Here is a 17823-nt window from a genome sequence, read left to right on the forward strand (position 1 = left end):
GGCCAGCCTGGTCTACAAAGTGAGTTCCAGGATAGCCAGGGCTACACAGAGAAACCTGTCTTGAAAAAAAAACAAAACACACACCAAAAAACCTGTTATGGGAGCTTTAGGAATACTGGGGTCTCACACTTGCAGCTGTTCAAGAATAGCATGAGGATGAAGAGATGGCTCAGCAGTTAGGAGTACTGGCTGCTTTTCCAGAAGACAGGGTTCAGTGCCCAGCGTCCAGATTGGGGCTCACAGTGGTAACTCCAGTTCCAGGGCATCTGCTGCTCTCTTCTGGCTCCAGGCATGCCCATGGTGTACAGAGAGCTATGCATGCAAAATGCTCAATCACAGGAAATAATAATAATAATAACAACAACAATAATAGAACAGCTTGAACAGCACTTTATTTTTTTTTAAAGATTTATTTATTTATTACATGTAAGTACACTGTAGCTGTCTTCAGACACTCCAGAAGAGGGCGTCAGATCTCATTACGGGTGGTTGTGAGCCACCATGTGGTTGCTGGGACTTGAACTTTGGACCTTCGGAAAAGCAGTCTGGTGCTCTTATCCACTGAGCCATCTCACCAGCCCTGAACAGCACTTTAAGGATGTGGCCCAGGGTCGTAAAATGGGAGTAGGAATACCTGAATTTTAAGATCTTATTCTCTAAGATGCAAATGTGGCAGCTCATCCCTATCATGCCTGCATTTGAGAGGCAGAGGCAGGAGGGTCATCCAAAGTTTAAGGCCATCTGGATCTATATAGAGAGCTCCAGGACAGCCAGAACTACATAATGACATCCTATCTTTAAAAACAAAAACAAAAACCGTCCTGGGTTCCAGGCCTAGTGGCATCTGCCTTTGATCCCAACACTCAGGAAGCAGAAGCAGGAGGATCTCTATGAATTCAAGGCCAGCCTGGTCTACGGAGTGAGTAGCGGACCAGCCAAGACTATATAATAAGACCCTTGGGCTGGAGAGATGGCTCAGCGGTTAAGAGCACTGACTGCTCTTCTAGAGGTCCTGAGTTCAATTCCCAGCAACCACATGGTGCCTCACAACCATCTGTAATGGGTTCTGATGCCCTCTTCTGGTGTGTCTGAAGACAGCAACAGTGTACTCTCATATATAAAATAAAATCTAAAAAAAAAAGACCCTGTCTCAAAAGACAAAAAAAAAGTCTTGAGTTTTCACCAGGTGCCAGCCACAAGCCTCGGGCTGTCTCCTGTCTCTCATACTGCAGAATTCTGAAGAACTTTCTGATCACAGCCAGGCAAAAGGACGATAAGTCCATCAAGATCAGGAAAAACAAGCACGATGATGTGAAGTCTGAAGCTGAATGCAGCAGACGTGTTTCTACACTCATCATCACAGACAAGGAGGCAGAGACACTAAAGCAGACTCTTCCCCTCGTTTGGCTGTGAAGCGCTGAAACGCAATGGACTTCCTCATTTGACTATACTAAGAATCTTGAAAAACCAAAAAAAAAAAAAAAAAAAGTTTCATTCCATAAATCTATTATCTTAGAATTCTAAGGATGGCAAAATTCGTTCTTCAAGCTAACAACTTTCCTTTTTTGCTCCTTTCTCTATTTTTATTTATTTATATATTTTTATTTTATTATTTGGGGGGAGGCAAGATAGGTTTTTTTTTTTTCTGCATAGCTCTGGTTGTCCTGAAATTCACTCTGTAGACCAGGGTGGTCTGGAACTTAGAGACCTGTCTGCCTCTGCCTCCCAAGTGCTAGGATCAAAGGCATGCACCACCATCACCTGGCCTACTTTTCCTAATTTTAACATTTTATTCCCATGGGTCCTTATTCACAAAGACTAAATGACCATTTCCAGCCAGGAGAGACTACACATCTCTTCCAGGATCCCCATAAGACTGAATGACCTCTGACTCTTCCTACCTCTTCTCTTTGTGTACCTAACATTCATTTTAACTGACTCCAAATAATTATTAAAAAAGCCATCTGTACAAGCTAGTTCTTGTTAGTTGCTTTTATGTGTTCTCAGGCACACGCATGCTCAGAAGGAACTTCTCGATTTGCTTATTGTATGAGTGGTTACAATAATGCATGTGATACTGGCTGTGGTTACTACAAATACTTATAATCTCAGCACTTTGGAGGTGGAGCCAAGAGGAGTGACATAAGTTTAAGGCTAACCTTGTCTACATAGTAAGTTCTAGACTAGCCTGGGCTAGCTATTGAGTGTGTCAGTATGTGTGTGAAAATGTGGTACATACGCAAAGCAATTGTGCTACTTGCTTTTGATTCCATCTGGGCCACAATCCAAGTACCCACCTATCCAAGACTGTATACAGAGGTCCTATCACAGTAACCCAAACCACAAACAGACCCAAAAGCAAACAAGCAAAAATAATAAAGGCCAAAAAAAAAAAAAAAAAAAAAAAAAAAAGCCGGGCGAGGTGGCGCACGCCTTTAATCCCAGCACTTGGGAGGCAGAGGCAGGCGGATTTCTGAGTTCGAGGCCAGCCTGGTCTACAAAGTGAGTTCCAGGACAGCCAAGGCTATACAGAAAAACCCTGTCTCGAAAAACCAAAAAAAAAAAAAAAATAAAAAAAAATAAAGGCCAGCAGCTCTGTATCATGTCTATAATCCTACTAGTTAGGAAGCAGGAGGATCAGGAGACCAGACTCAGATACACACTGAATTTGAGGACAGCCTGGGCTACATAGACACTATATCAACAAAGCAAAACATAAACATAAACACTGGAGCCTTAGGTTTCCCCAGTAACGCAAAATAATAAAAGGCATATTACTGTTCATCAGATCAGAAAGTATATGTACTGTGGATTAGTCATCCCCACTCCTACCAGTGATCATGAAGTCAGTTTCCCAGAGGTCTTTGGGTTTTTGTTTGTTTGTTTGTTTGTTTGTTTTGTTTGCTTTTCCCCCATCATACTATTTCTATTGATTATTTGGTAATTTCATATAACGCACCCTGATCACATTCACTTCCCAGTCCTCCCTGGCCCATCCCCCCCCCATGAAATCCTCCTCCACAAAAAAAAAAAAAAAGAAGAAGAAGGAGGAGGAGGAGGAGGAGGAGAGAAGGAGAAAGAAGGAGAAGGAGAAGAGAAGAAGAAGAAGAAGAAGAAGAAGAAGAAGAAGAAGAAGAAGAAGAAGAAGAAGAAGAAGAAGAAGAAGAAGGAGGAGGAGAACAAGAAGAAGAAGAAGAAATTAAAAACAAAACAACCCCCCCCAAAAACAAGCCCAATTTGTGCTGCCCATATACTGACTAAAGCATGGACAATCTCCCAGTGGCTAGCCCTTAAAGAAAACTGAATCCTTACCTACCGGCACACCCACCATAAGCCAACAATTGCAGAGAGCTAAATTTTTGCATCCTTCATAGAAACTTTTAAGACTTCTCTTCAATGGTTTCATGTCTAGAGAAGCCTTCTGTGTGCCTCTTTCTCAACTGTGAGTCTGCAGTCATCTATACCACTGTAGAAGTAGCTTCCTTGCCCTTTACTGTCAGCTGGAGCACGGAGCACGGACTTCCCTGTAGTTTCTTGCAACAGCATGAACAATGGACATCAACATGGCCTTCTGCTGCAGCATGAGCCACGGACACCAACATGGTCCCTGGCGGCAGTCTGAACAGGCCATGGACATTAACAAGGCTTCAGGTGGCTGCCAGACCATAGACATCCATGATGGCCTTGGTGGTAACATAGACAAAACCCATCAACATAGCCTTCTGTGGACTTACAGACCACATCATCAACATGGGCTTCACCTGCAGCTCAGACCTCAAAATGGTCTCGGACAGGGCAGACCGTGGTCATCACTATGCTCCTGTAGCTGTAGCACAGACCACGGACACCCTCATGGTCCTTAGTGGCGGCACAGGCCACAAGCATCAACATGGTTTCAGATGGCAGCACAGACAACGGACACCCAAATGACCTTAGGGGGTAACACAAGCCATGGACCCCAGCTGCAGGAGGACTAGAGACTCCCAACACGGCCTCAAGTGTCAGTACAGTCCGTGCATGTCAGCATGGCCTTCCTGGCCCCTGCTGGACCACAGATGCTAACATAGCCTCCAGCTGTAGCCCAGAAAACAGACGTCCTCCTGGCCTTCAGCAGTAGCATAGGCTTCCGATATTGACATGGTCTCCAACACCAGCCCAGACCACATATAGCCACATAAACCTCGGGCTTCAACATGGCACAGAGCAACAACATGGACCATGAATACCATCATAGCCTCCAGGGGCAGCACAGATCATGCGGGTCTTACAAGGAGTTCCAGTCCAGCAAATGAATTGTTCTTCATCTTGGACATCCTGTCATTGCTCAGAGCCAGGGCAACGGTGCTGCTGGGCAGCGTATTTCGGGGGAGAGGGGAGGTGCTGAGTCTTTTCAAGTTTCAACTGCTGCACACCACCCTGCCGACACTACTCTGCAATGACATGGCCTCCTGTCCACCTCAGCCTTCTTCCACGCCTGTCACTGCCCTTGAGTCCTTAGTCCCCCCCCCCCAATGCGCATGCACAGCCCCGCTCCTCCATCTTCCCCACCTCTCCATTGCCTTGGAAACTGCGGTGTGTCACACAGTATATATTTTTTGCCCATACACCTTTACATGCAAATATTCATTACAACAAGTTGTTGGTCTGGTTCAAGGTTTCTGATTTCTGACACACTATAAATACTGGACTCGTTTCAGATATCCTGTCCAGAGTCAGAGAGTCCCTGTGAACCAGGGGTAGGTTCTGTGCCAGCTCCAAGTTGTGGCACACCTCCCCACCCTTGATGTCTGTCATGCTGAGGCTTGCAAGGTTTGACCGTATATATTGCAGCACCACGACCCCCTTGCTCTCCATCTTTTAGCAGAGCAAGCAGCTAGGCTACAGCTGCACGGTCTCCATGCTGGAGGCTGGCTGGTGGGCCTAGGATGCTTCTGTTCTGCAGGATCCGGATCCTCCACATGCTCCCGCAGCTTGTCGATAGGGTAGATGTTGCAGTGGACTGACTAAAAGTGCTGGATCTGGCCCCAAATTGGTCAGCTCAGGCCCACTCAGGTCTTCTGGGCAGCGTCCCCAGCGAGGTCTTTGTATCTCCTGTTTCTATAACTATGTCCAGGAATGTGAGAAGGACCCGACTCCCAGAGAGGAACTGCAACCTGTCTTCATGCCTCAGTGTTTTCCATGTCTCCCTTTTCTCACCTTTCCCTTCTCAAGAAAGAGCGGTCTTGCTCTTACTGACTCTCCCAGACACAGGAAGTCAGGAGGCCCGTCCCAGACTGCTCTCAGCTGAGTAGCTCCTGGAAAACTAGACGCATGGGGAGAAAGAGTCAGAAAGCATTGTAGATGTGGGGCATGCACGGGGAAGGGCACTAGTCATTTGATTGGAGGCAAGCATGGGGGGACCAAGAGGAACAGACAAAGAAAGGGGACAAAGCAGTGACTAGTGGCTTTAGAGGGAGAAGGTTAGGGTTTAATGCGTAGAAGTGGAGGGTTTGCAGCTAACCTGGGAGAGGAGACTCTATGATGTATGATGAGAGTGCTGGACAGGCACGCCAGGCTCCCAGAAAGCCACGGGTTGCAATATTTCTTACTCCCCTCTCTTGAACAGGAGCACTCGACTTGCTTTGGTTGATGGGCTGGAAAGAATTGATGAGTGTCACCTCCAGGCCAAATCAATCAGAACTACTGTGTGACTTGCTTTCTCTACCCTGCTCTAGTGCACTCTTTCCTGTACTGATGGAGTGAAGTCACATATTGGAAGAGTCAGGCTCCCAGAGTCACTGTAGGGAGAAAGGTGCTGGCCCCGAAGCCAGCTCAAGATGAGTGAAAGTGTTTGCTTTTATTGAGTCGCAGACACTGGGATTTCTTTTTTGTTGTTGCTACATAACCTCACCTAACCTGACAAATTCAAGAGGTGCTCTAGAGATATGGTTTTCCAGAAATAACAGACCACATGCCCCTGAGCCCCCACACTAGGCAGGCTAAGAGGAGGAAGAGTTAAACCACTCTAGAACTGCCCTTGGGGAAGACAAACGTTTAGAGACTCCAGTGGGCGTTCAGGAGAGCTAAACCACATGAAAGCAAGAAGGAAATGAATACCAAGTCACTGCCACGAGTGTTGAGCCTCTTCATCCTTTTCTCCACAGACAGTCTTAACCTGAAAGCCAATACCAAGGCCAGGGCAACTATAGAGACTGTTACAAGCCAAAAGCTTATAGGTTTGCTAAGGGTTATATTGAATCTATGCTTAGAAAGTGGTAATAAGATTGTGTGTTGATGTACACCTGTAATCCCAGCACTGTGGAAACTGAGGCAGGAGGATCAGAGTTTAAGGTCAGCCTGAACTACATAATGAATTCAAGGCCAGCCAGGAATACCTGAGAGCCTGCCTCAATTACCCAACTCAGATTCTCTCTCTCTCTCTCTCTCTCTCTCTCTCTCTCTCTCTCTCTCTCTCACACACACACACACACACACACACACACACACACACACACACGGTGTGCTCAAGCACAATCTTTCTGGAGAAGACCAGACACTTGAGATCTGGGGAAATTATTTAACCTTCATACATCTTACTTTTTCTCTCTGTAAAAACAGGATTAAGAGTAGCATCCACTTGGGAGGCAGAGGCAGGCAGATTTCTGAGTTTGAGGCCAGCCTGGTCTACAGAGTGAGTTCCAGGACAGCCAGGGCTACACAGAGAAACCCTGTCTCAGAAAACAAAACAAAACAAAACAAAACAACAACAACAAAAAAAAAAAGTAGCGTCCACAAGCCAGGCCTGGTGGTTCACGTATGTAATCCCAGCACTCCGGAGGTTAAGGTAGGAGGGTTGCTGAGAGTTCTAGGCTAGCAAGGGTTTCTTAGCAAGACTGTTTCAAATATCTCAGACAGGCCAAAAAAAGGACTCATACTCCAATTAAAGTTCTCTAGCGGATGAGAGAGGAGGATTGTTGTGAGTTCAAGGTCCGCCTGGGCTACAAACTGAGTACTAAGTCATCCAGGGTTAAGATAAAAAAGAAGGAAGAAAGGAAGGAAGAAGGAAGGAAGGAAGGAAGGAAGGAAGGAAGGAAGGAAGGAAGGAAGGAAGGAAGGAAGGAAGGAAGGAGGGAGGGAAGGAGGGAAGGAGGGAAGGAGGGAAGGAGGGAGGAAGAAGGAAGGGAAGGAGTCCCTGCTTCCTATGGTTGTTGCAGGAGACTGTATGATAAACAGCCCCACTTTCACTTCTTTCTCCAATCAGCAAGTAATGCTGAATCTCCCCAAAGCCATTTGCCTGGGGCGGGGGGTGGGGGGGGGGGTGCCGAGGAAGCAAAGGCAGATGAACCGCATGGCTCTTAAGACGCTAGGAAGCTCAGGCAATCCCCGTCACTGGAAGCTCCTGCTGTTTGATTTGTAGTTTGCCCCTGGAGTCAAAGGTAGGCAGGTTCATACTTTATTCTTGATTACTGGCAGTGAAAGTTCCCCAGGGGCTCATTCTCAATTAGTATTATAAATGTCCTGTCTTTGCCCTGCCTCCCAGAGCACTTTTCTCGTGCATGGGTATAATATATGAGTTGTTCTGATTCTTTAAATCATTAATAACCAGACCTCCGTGGCCTGGATCAATTCCATTCTCAGTACAGTGTTACAGCTAGCTGAATTGTTTGCCCCAAATTGCATGTAAGAGCAATCATGCCATCTTCTCATTGTTCCATTATGATTTATTTGCACACCCCAGTGACCTTCTCTAGAAGTGAGTCCCAGGAACAAAGCCGTGTGTAATTATGAAGCAACACACAAGAGGTTAAGGGCCCAAGATCTGGCAGTACAGGGATGGGCTTGACCCTGGTCCTTCTTCTTCCAGGCATCTAACGTGACCCAGTAATTCTTTCCTCCTGAGCCACATGAGGTTTTAGGTTTCCTCACCTGAAAAGCAAGGACATCAGTTTTCTATTGTTATTGTTCCTGTTTTTGCAGTGCGGGTGATGGAACTCAGCGTGTCCCACATGCTCGGACAGTGTACTCCTGATGACCACACTCAGTAATAAGTAGGCCATGCAGCTGTGGAATTAAATTAGCTAATACCAGTGAAATAGATAGATAGGCGTCCTGAAGCATGCAGGTAACCCCATCAGGAGGTGGGCAAAGATCAGGCACGTGAGACCAGTCTCAGCTCAGAGTAAGCTTGGGACCTTGTCTCAAAACCAAACCCAGAACAAACTAAAAAACAAAATATTGGGGGCTGGAGAGATGGCTCAGAGGTTAAGAGCACTGACCACTCTTCTGAAGGTCCTGAGTTCAAATCCCAGCAACCACATGGTGGCTCACAACCATCCTTAACAAGATCTGACACCCTCTTCTGGAGTGTCTGAAGACAGCTACAGTGTATTTACATATAATAAATAAATAAATCTTTAAAAAAAACCAAAAAAACAAAAATGTTTTGGTCTTGCCATAGTACAGCTTTGATAAATGCAGATGTGGTAGCACAAGCTAGTAATTCCAATACTGTGAAGGCGGAGATAGGAAGATTAACTTGAGATTGAGATTAGCCTGGGCTACAAAGCAAGATCTCGCCTCAAAACACAAAATTACCACACATCACATTAATGGTAATTAACATACATATCCATTCTACTTTGTGTGTGTGTGTGGTTTTTCGAGACAGGGTTTCTCTGTATAGCCTTGGCTGTCCTGGAGCTCACTTTGTAGACCAGGCTGGCCTCGAACTCAGAAATCTGCCTGCCTCTGCCTCCCAAGTGCTGGGGTTAAAGGTATGAGCCACCACCGCCCGGCTACTTTATTTTTTTTAATTAATTTATTTATTCACTTTACATGCGGAATGCTGCCCACATTCTGGTCCTCCCTCACACAGTTACTCCCCTATTCCAATTCCCTCTTCCCTTCTCCCCTGAGAGGGTAGCACACACACCCCCACCGGACATATCCCTTTTTTTTGAGACAAGGTCCTACTAATCTTGATTCATTACCCAGCCCAACCCATGAGTGCTGATGATTACATGATGTTTCCTAGCACGGCGGAGAAGGGTTTTATTGTAGATATGAGGGAGAACTCAGCCAGAGGCATCTGGAAGAGTCCAGACTGAACATGGCCAGCAGAACAGACCAGGTCATGAGAGGAGAGATGTGGGGAGAGCAAAAGAGTAAGAGAAGAGAAGGCAAGCAGACTGAGAGGAGCCTTGGACCAAGAAGTCGAGAGAACCAAGGGTAGAGCCAAGAGGCGAGGGAACACATGACCAAAATAGCTGGTGTATATGGAATAGTATGTTCAGAAGCTGGAGGAGGGAAGGGAAGGGAAGTCCAGCCCCAGCTGGGGAGGCCGAGGGTAGGGGTTGGGGTAAGAAGTGCTGGGAGGAGCCACTGGTATTGTGAGCAGTGTCTTTAGGACAGGCAACCTTGACCTTATGACAGTCTTCCTGCTTCTTCTTCTTTTTTTTTTTTTAAACATTTATTTATTTATTATAAGTACACTGTAGCTGTCTTCAGACACTCCAGAAGAGGGAGCCAGATCTCATTACGAATGGTTGTGAGCCACTATGTGGTTGCTGGGATTTGAACTCAGGACCTTCGGAAGAGCAGTCAGTGCTCTTAACCGCTGAGCCATCTCTCCAGCCCTTCCTGCTTCTTGAGTAGTGAGATAGATACCAGTTATCATCCCTTTTAAAATACTTTCAATGGGCCTGGCAATGGTGGCGCACACCTTTAGCCCCAGCACTCGGGAGGCAGAGGCAGGTGGATTTCTGAGTTCAAGGCCAGCCTGTCTACAGAGTGAGTTCCAGGACAGCCATGGGTACACACAGAAACCCTGTCTCGAAAAACCAAAACCAAAAAACAAACAAACAAAACCAAAAAAACCTTTCAATGTCCTATAGATAACCTTAGGTAGATTATTCCCAAATGCCTGTCCTTGGGGCCTAGCATCTTTTCTAAATGCCCTTTAACTGCTAAAATCTCCCTCTCTCTCTCTCTCTCTCTCTCTCTCTCTCTCTCTCTCTCTCTCTCTCTGTGTGTGTGTGTGTAGACAGCAGAGCAGAACATTGGCTTCTCACTGAACCTGGAGCTAGACAGGTGGCCAAAACGCCTCAGAGATTCTTCTGTCTCTGCTCTCCACAGCTTTAGTGTTTCAGACATGTGCTCAAACAAGTCTACTTTCTCTTCTTTTTTCTCTTCTTCTTCCTTCCTTCCTTCCTTCCTTCCTTCCTTCCTTCCTTCCTTCCTTCCTTCCTTCCTTCCTCCCTCCCTCCCTCCCTCCCTCCCTCCCTCCCTCCCTTCCTTCCTTCCTTCCTTCCTTCCTTCCTTCCTTCTTTCCTTCCTTGTTATTGTTGTTGCTTTTCCTTGTGCACCAGGAGCTCTTACCCACAGAGCCATCTGTCCAGCCCCATGACTGAACACTTTCTACCTCGGTCCTCCACTGATGATGTCACCCTAGACCCCGTCCTCTAGCCAGCTCCTCTGTGCCTCCCATTCCCATTATTATCGTATTGTCAGTTCTCAGGGCTGATGGTTTGCTATAGTGTATCAAACAGTCTGTTAAATTTTCACCCAATTACTTTATATAGTTCATACAACAACCTTATGACACAAGGGCTATTATCCTCATTTAGCAACTCTAGAAATTGATGCTTAGAAATGTTGAGTAACTTGTCCAAGGCCACATTTCTAAAGCGGTGACAGAGCCATAAGCCACACCTACATGTTTTGAAAACACACCCACGCTCTTATGCACTGTCATTACCTTAAGTGCCCATCTAAGACTCCAAGTTCTCATCAGGTCAAATCTTGTCCGTGTATCCTAGGAATTCTTCAAAAACACCTTCCTCGACTGTATCACTGTAGAAGTAACGATATGGCACACTTTGATTACTGATGGTGCCCACTGTCTCCTATTAGACCTCTTTTCTTCCAGTCTCTGTCCAATCTGCCCTCCAGATGTTACATTCGAGTTTTTGAATTTTTATTTTGGGGGACAGTGTGTCACATACCCTAGGTCAGATGTTAGCTGACCTGGTGAAGGTGTAAATCACAGCTCTTCTGGTACTAGTGTAAACATGAACAAACAGGGCCGTATCTAATGGTCTCTGTGTCTTAATTTTCTCTGTTAGTTGGTGAAGGGGAAAAAACCATCATTGGTTCATTTTTTGGGTTGTTACATTTGAGTTTTTGAATTTTTATTTTGGGGGACAGTATGTCACGTCCCCTAGGCTAGTTTGCAACTTGCTATATAACTGAGGCTGGTCTTGAACTCTTGATATCCTACCTTAGTTTCCCAAGTTATTGGGATCACAGGCTTAAGCCATTGTACTTGCCTACTCTTTCCTATTTTCTATTTTTTCTATTTTTATTTTTTTATGATTCTTTACTGGGGAGAGGTGACACCCATGTGGAGGCCAGAAGACAACCCCTTGTAGTTGGCTCTCTCTTTCCAATCTGTGAATTCCAGGGATCAAACCCAGGCCATCAGCCTTGGTGACAAGTACCTCTGCTCACTGGCCCCGTCTTCTCCCTTTGGTAATAATTGGTATCATTGATGAAGTTCATTAAGCATTGCTTCCCTTATTATTTTATTATATTTAATATATTCAAACAATATGTTTAGCTAGTCTGATGGCTATTCTTGGTTGTCAACTCAGCAACATCTGGAATTAATTAAAACTTGAGTGACTGGGCACACCTGTGAGGGATTTTTTTTTTTTTTCTTAATGAAATTGTCTGAAGTGGGAAGAGTCACTTTCATCTGGGCCCCACTTTCTGCTGGAGCCTATATGGAGGGCATGGAAGAAGAGCGCTTGCTCTTTGCCTGCTTGGTCTCTTTCTCCCTGGCAAGCTCATTTCTTCACTGGCATTAAAGCCTATTTCTTTGGGATTCTGATGTATACCGAAGTCCAGCTAAGATATCAGCTTCATGGACTGAACAGCTAGGACTTTCTGTTGGTAGACAGCCATTGCTGGACCAGCTGGAACAAGCCTGGAAGCCACTCTAATAAATCCCCTTTCTCTCTCTACATCTCTATCTATCTATCTATCTATCTATCTATCTATCTATCTATCTATCTTTATGGGTTTATTCTGTAAATTCTGTTCCTCTAGAACAGTGGTTCTCAACCTTCCAAGTGCTGAGACCCTTTAATACAGTTCTTCATGTTGTGGTGACCCCCAGACATAATATTATTTTGTTCCTACTTCATAACTGTAACTTTGCTACTGTTATGAATTGTAATGTAAATATCTGATATTCGACTCCCCCCCCCCAAGAGTTTGCAACCCATAGGTTGAGAAAGCTGCTCTAGAGAACCCTAACTAATATAGACACTTAGGGTGACACAAACCTGTAAGTCTAGCACTTGGGAGTCTGAAGGAAGTTTGTAAGCTGTGGGTTACAGAGTAAGTTCTAGGCTGGCCTGGGCGATGTTAGTAAGACCCTGCCTCAAAATTTAAAAAACCAGAAAAGTAAAAAGAGGTCAGGAAACAGTGCAGGGGAAAGTGCTTGCCTAGCACGGATGAAGCCCTAGGTGTGATTCCTAGTAACACAAAAGCACAAAACAAAACAGTAAGAAGAGTTATGTAGGAAAGGCAGTAAAGTCCATGCTGGATATTTCAAGTCAGTCTGAAATCCCTGACTAAGGCTTCTGGACAGGAGACAGGTTAATGAGGCAGTGGTGGCTAATCTCTGTTGTCAACATCTGGAATCAACTAAAACCAGAGCAGCTGGGCATGCTTGTGAAGGACTGTCTCGATTGGATTGCTGAGGGTGGGAAGACCCGCCCTAAATCTGACAGACCATACTTTGATTATAGATGATGGCAGCACCCCATATACAAAGACATGGGAGAAGGAAGCTTTTTGCTTTTTGCCTGCCAGCTTTTTCTCGAGCTGGTCAGTTCATTTATCCTGCTGCAGAGGCAGGTGTGAAATCCTCCTTCTTCAGATTCCAACATAGATGGAAGACCAGTCTCTTGGAGAGACATTCGGCCTCTTGGAGAGATATCCGGCCTCTTGGAGAGACATCCGGCCTCTTGGACTGAGCAACAACCAGACTGTGTCAGGGGACAGTGGTAGTTGCAGTAGGTGGGCCAGATCCTGTCAGGCACTCTAATAAATCATATGTAATATATATATACATATATATATTAGGTAACATATGCATATATAATATATACATATATAATATGCATATATTACCTGACTAATACCATGGCCATAAAACTTTCTTGTAACTAAATTATTTCTTAGAGCGTTCTGAGTTGGGCCATGGAACATTTACCAGGAGAAGCCCAGGTGGGTTGTGCAGGGCTGGGAAGGAAGGTGAGGGGAGAATCATATAATTAGCATGCTTCCAGGAAGCTGTGAGGCCTTCCGGTTCTTATCCTCTTTCCTTAGAGTCTGCGCAGTGAGCCTCCCAACTCCTAACAAAGCTTAAATACTTCAAAGGAACCTGACTGAAAAACAAAACAAGCCAGTGAGACGGCCCAGTAAGCTCTTCTTGCCAAACCTTCTGACCGCAGTTTGACCCAGTATGTACAACATGGAGGGAATCACAGGGCCTCCTTCAAATTGTCCTCTAGTCTCTACATACATACCAAGGTGCATGTCTACCCTAAATGTATTTACTTTTTTTTAATAATTAAAAACAAAAGCAAATATAAAATAACAGCCACCCTAGCACACAGAAAGGTAAACAAAACAAGACCCTAGCTCTGTTAGGGCCTTAAAGAGTCTACCGATGAACAGGTCTGGAAACCTCAAACTCTCAGGCTTCATGACAGACCTACTGAATGGAACCCGGAGTTTTAGTGAATGCCAATGTGGCTTTTTGGTATACAGATCTTATAAAAGCATAATGGAAACACACCCCAATCACTAAGAAGGTGGTTTTATTTTGCACCCAATCTCATTATAGGTGGTTGTGAGCCACCATGTGGTTGCTGGGATTTGAACTCAGGACCTTCAGAAGAGCAGTATTATCCGCTGAGCCATCTCACCAGCCCGAGACAGGTTCTGTTTGTTTGTTTGTTTGTTTGTTTGTTTTTTCGAGACAGGGTTTCTCTGTGTGGCCCTGGCTGTCCTGGAACTCACTCTGTAGACCAGGTTGGCCTCAAACTCAGAAATCTGCCTGCCTCTGCCTTCCAAGTGCTGGGATTAAAGGCGTGCGCCACCACTGCCCAGCTCTGAGACAGGTTCTTAATGGATCCTGGTAGCTAAGGATGACCTGGAACTCTATCCTCCTGCTTCCAGTATTGAGATTACTCATGAGCACCATCAGGCACAACCCCTTTCCAAAAATGGAAAAAAAAAAAAAATCCCAGGAAGGCCACATTGACCCCTTCTTTCTCTCATGGTCTACATCTTACCCACCAGCCAGACCTGGGCTCAATCAGTATAAATGGATATTCTGAAACTAACCAAGTATATCTTGCTCTTCGGTCAGCACTGTTTGCAAACCACCTTGGTTTGTCACTTGAACTACTATTTTAGTCTCAACTATTTTTTTTCAGCCACTGGCCGAGGGTGTTGGGACTCACAGCTGGCTGGGCAGCAGCCTTGAACTACTATTTTAGTCTCAACTATTTTTTTTCAGCCACTGGCCGAGGGTGTTGGGACTCACAGCTGGCTGGGCAGCAGCCTGAGGCGCTCTCCTCAGGGACCTCTACTCAGATTCGGCCAGGATATTGTTTATATTACTGGAAAGGTTTTCTTTTTTTTTTTTTTTTTTTTAAGATTTATTTATTATATGTAAGTACACTGTAATTGTCTTCAGACACACCAGAAGAGGGTGTCAGATCTCATTTCAGGTGGTTGTGAGCCACCATGTGGTTGCTAGGATTTGAACTCTGGACATTCAGAAGAGCAGTCGGGTGCTCTTACCCACTGAGCCATCTCACCAGCCCCTGGAAAGGTTTTCAAGATGAAACACTGTGGAGAAAAGTTAGAGCAGTTCCTTGTCCTGGTGACTGAACCCAGAGCTTGCGCATGCCAGAGTGCTCTACTATAGAGCTTACTCCCAAGCTGTTTATGTGCCTTATATTTTGAAACACGGTCACACACAATTGCCGGAGCTGGTTTAAAGTCACTCTGCAGCACTGAACTTGTGATCCTTTTGTCTTAGCCTGCCAAGTTCCTGGAAGTGAAGGGTTGTGTCATCAGACCCACCTTTTTGTTTCCTTCCTGAGTTCCTGACTTTTCGTGGTTGTTGTTTTTGAGACAAAGTATTGGTTTGAGTGAGAATGGCTCTTCTCAGGCACATATAATTTGAATACTTGCTTCCCAGTTGGAACTATTTGGGAAGGGTTAGGAGATGTGGCCTTCTTTGAGGAGGTGTGTCATTGCGCTTTGAGGTTTCACAAGCACATGACATTCCCAGTTAGCTATCTCTCTCTTCCTTCCACTTGTAGATCAGGATGTGAGCTCTCAGTGACTGCTCCAGCTTCACATCTGCCTTCCTGATGCCATGCACCCACCCTAGCCTTCTGCAACAGGGAGCCCCTAATTAAACAATTTCTTTTATAAGGCAACTAAGACAGACCATGTTTATTCATTTTAGTAACTGTTACTGTGATCAAGTAACCTTAAAAAGAGCATGGTGTACATAGTGAGTTCCAGGCTAGCCAGGGGTAAGGAAGAAATGCTGTAAATTGGAGGCCAGCCTGGGCTACATAGAGAATGAAATACTTCATAGAACAACTACTTCCATACAACAACAAGGAAAACAAAAACCCCAAGCTATGTAAAACTGGAACAAAAACAAATCAGAAAACTGTCATCCTTGTTACCCACATGGATTCTGCTCTTGTCAGTTTTTCCCGAGCTCATTTAAGTCACATATTTATGACTTCTCAGAACTTTGTTACACATTGTAAGACTCCAGAGAGCCTTAGCTTACTGGGGACCCCTGAGTGAACCACGTGGATCCGGGATCGATGCAAATAGCAAGAGGAATTTATTGTTCCAGTGCACTAAGTCATCCCACACACGAAGGAAGTGACCCTCCGGTGCCCGTTCAGCAAGTTTTTACAGGGTTTCTAGGGGTGGACTAGAGCATCAGCAACTAGGCACAATATGATTGGCAGAACAGTGCACCCTTTAAATTGATTGGTCTTTAGGGAATGAGGTGACAAGGACTTCCCTTGTCTGAGGTGGGCAAAGGTCCATCTTTAGGAATGTGTCCCCACCTGTATGTAGGTCAGTTCCAGCCCTGTAGTCTTAGGAGTGTTAATCAACCTCTCCCTTCTGGAGGGGCAAGTGTTTCATGACCTTCTCAAAGTTCCTAAGCTGACATTTTCAACATGTACATTTGAGCAATTGCCATCACACTCAAGATACAGGACTAGGCCAGCAACATAATACATTTGAACCAGCCTGATCTACTTGAGGCTGTTTCCAAACAAACCACAAATACACAAAACCAACAATTAACTAACTAACTAACTAACTAACTAACTAACTAACTAACCAACCAACCAACCAGAAGCAACAACTCATGTTTTCTGAAATAGGCTAGGCATAGTGGCTCATACCAATAGTTCTAGCACTCAAGAGACTGAGTTAGCCTGGGCACCATAGTCTCAATCCGCCAACACAGAATCATTTATTCCAGAATTTCCTTAGAGTACCTCTTTATGGAGATATATTTGTACCCTGTATCTATCCATAACTCCTGGTAACCACTAATTCATTCCCAATTTCTTGTTATTTAACAATGTTTTATACAGGCTGAAGAGATATGTAGCTTAGTGGTAGCATATATATCTAGTATTTATGAGACCCTAGATCTGATCTACCACATCAAAAGAATGTCACATGAATGAAATAATACAGTATTTAATTTTTGCTATAATCTAGGTCTTTCCTTTTTTCAGAGATGAGATTCTCACTGTGTTTCCTAGGCTGGCCCTGAACTCCTGACCTAGCGTGATTCTTTTGCCTCAGCATCCAGAGTACCCGGGACTGCAGGTCAATTTTCCTTTTTCTCATTTTAAGATTGAGCTCAGGGTTCTGTATATGCTCTACTAATGTTCTGTATCCTCAATCAGCAAGTGGATTTTTTTTTCAGTCAGAATAATTTAAATTCCAATTAATAATCTAGATCCTATTTCACCTCATTAATAATATTTAGTGCTATCATTACTGGCCCCTCCTTTTTAAAAAATCTATTTTTCAAGATAGGGTGCTATGTAATCTAAGCAGATTTCAGATTTGTTAAGTGGCATAGGATGGCCTTGAGCTCTTGATTTTCCTGCCCTTATCATACCCAGCTTTAAGGCACATTCTTGCTGTTGTAGTTCAGGCTAGCCTTACACGTTTAGCTCTCTTGATTTAGCTTCCCCAAAGCTGAAAGTGGTTGCTATATTTCACTTTATTATCTTTAGAAGTGTACTGATAGCTCATCATGGGTTTAATCCATATCTCCTAATGGCTAATGAAGTTAAAAATGTGTGTGTGTGCGCGCACACACATGCATAGTCTGGAAACCCATACATAAGTAAAACTGGCTTTCAATTCAAGGTTATCTGTTCTTCAGCCCTGAAGGTTCTGGGATCATAGGTATGAGCTACCATGTCTGGTTTTTTTTTTTTTTCCTTTCTTCTTCTTTTTAAAAAAGTTTTATTTATTTATTTTATGTATGTGAGTACACTGTAGCTGTACAGATGGTTGTGAGCCTTCCAAGTGGTTGTTGGGAATTGAATTTTTCAGACCTCTCCTCACTGCAGTTGCCCCACTCGCTCCAATCAAGTCTGCTTGCTCAGTCCGGCATAAAGATTTATTTATTATTATACATAAGTACACTGTAGCTGACTCATTAGATCTCATTTCAGGTGGTTGTGAGCC

Source organism: Mus caroli, unplaced genomic scaffold (genome assembly GCF_978045245.1).
Source record: "Mus caroli unplaced genomic scaffold, Mus_caroli_1 scaffold_13, whole genome shotgun sequence".
In the NCBI taxonomy this organism is placed as follows: domain Eukaryota; kingdom Metazoa; phylum Chordata; class Mammalia; order Rodentia; family Muridae; genus Mus; species Mus caroli.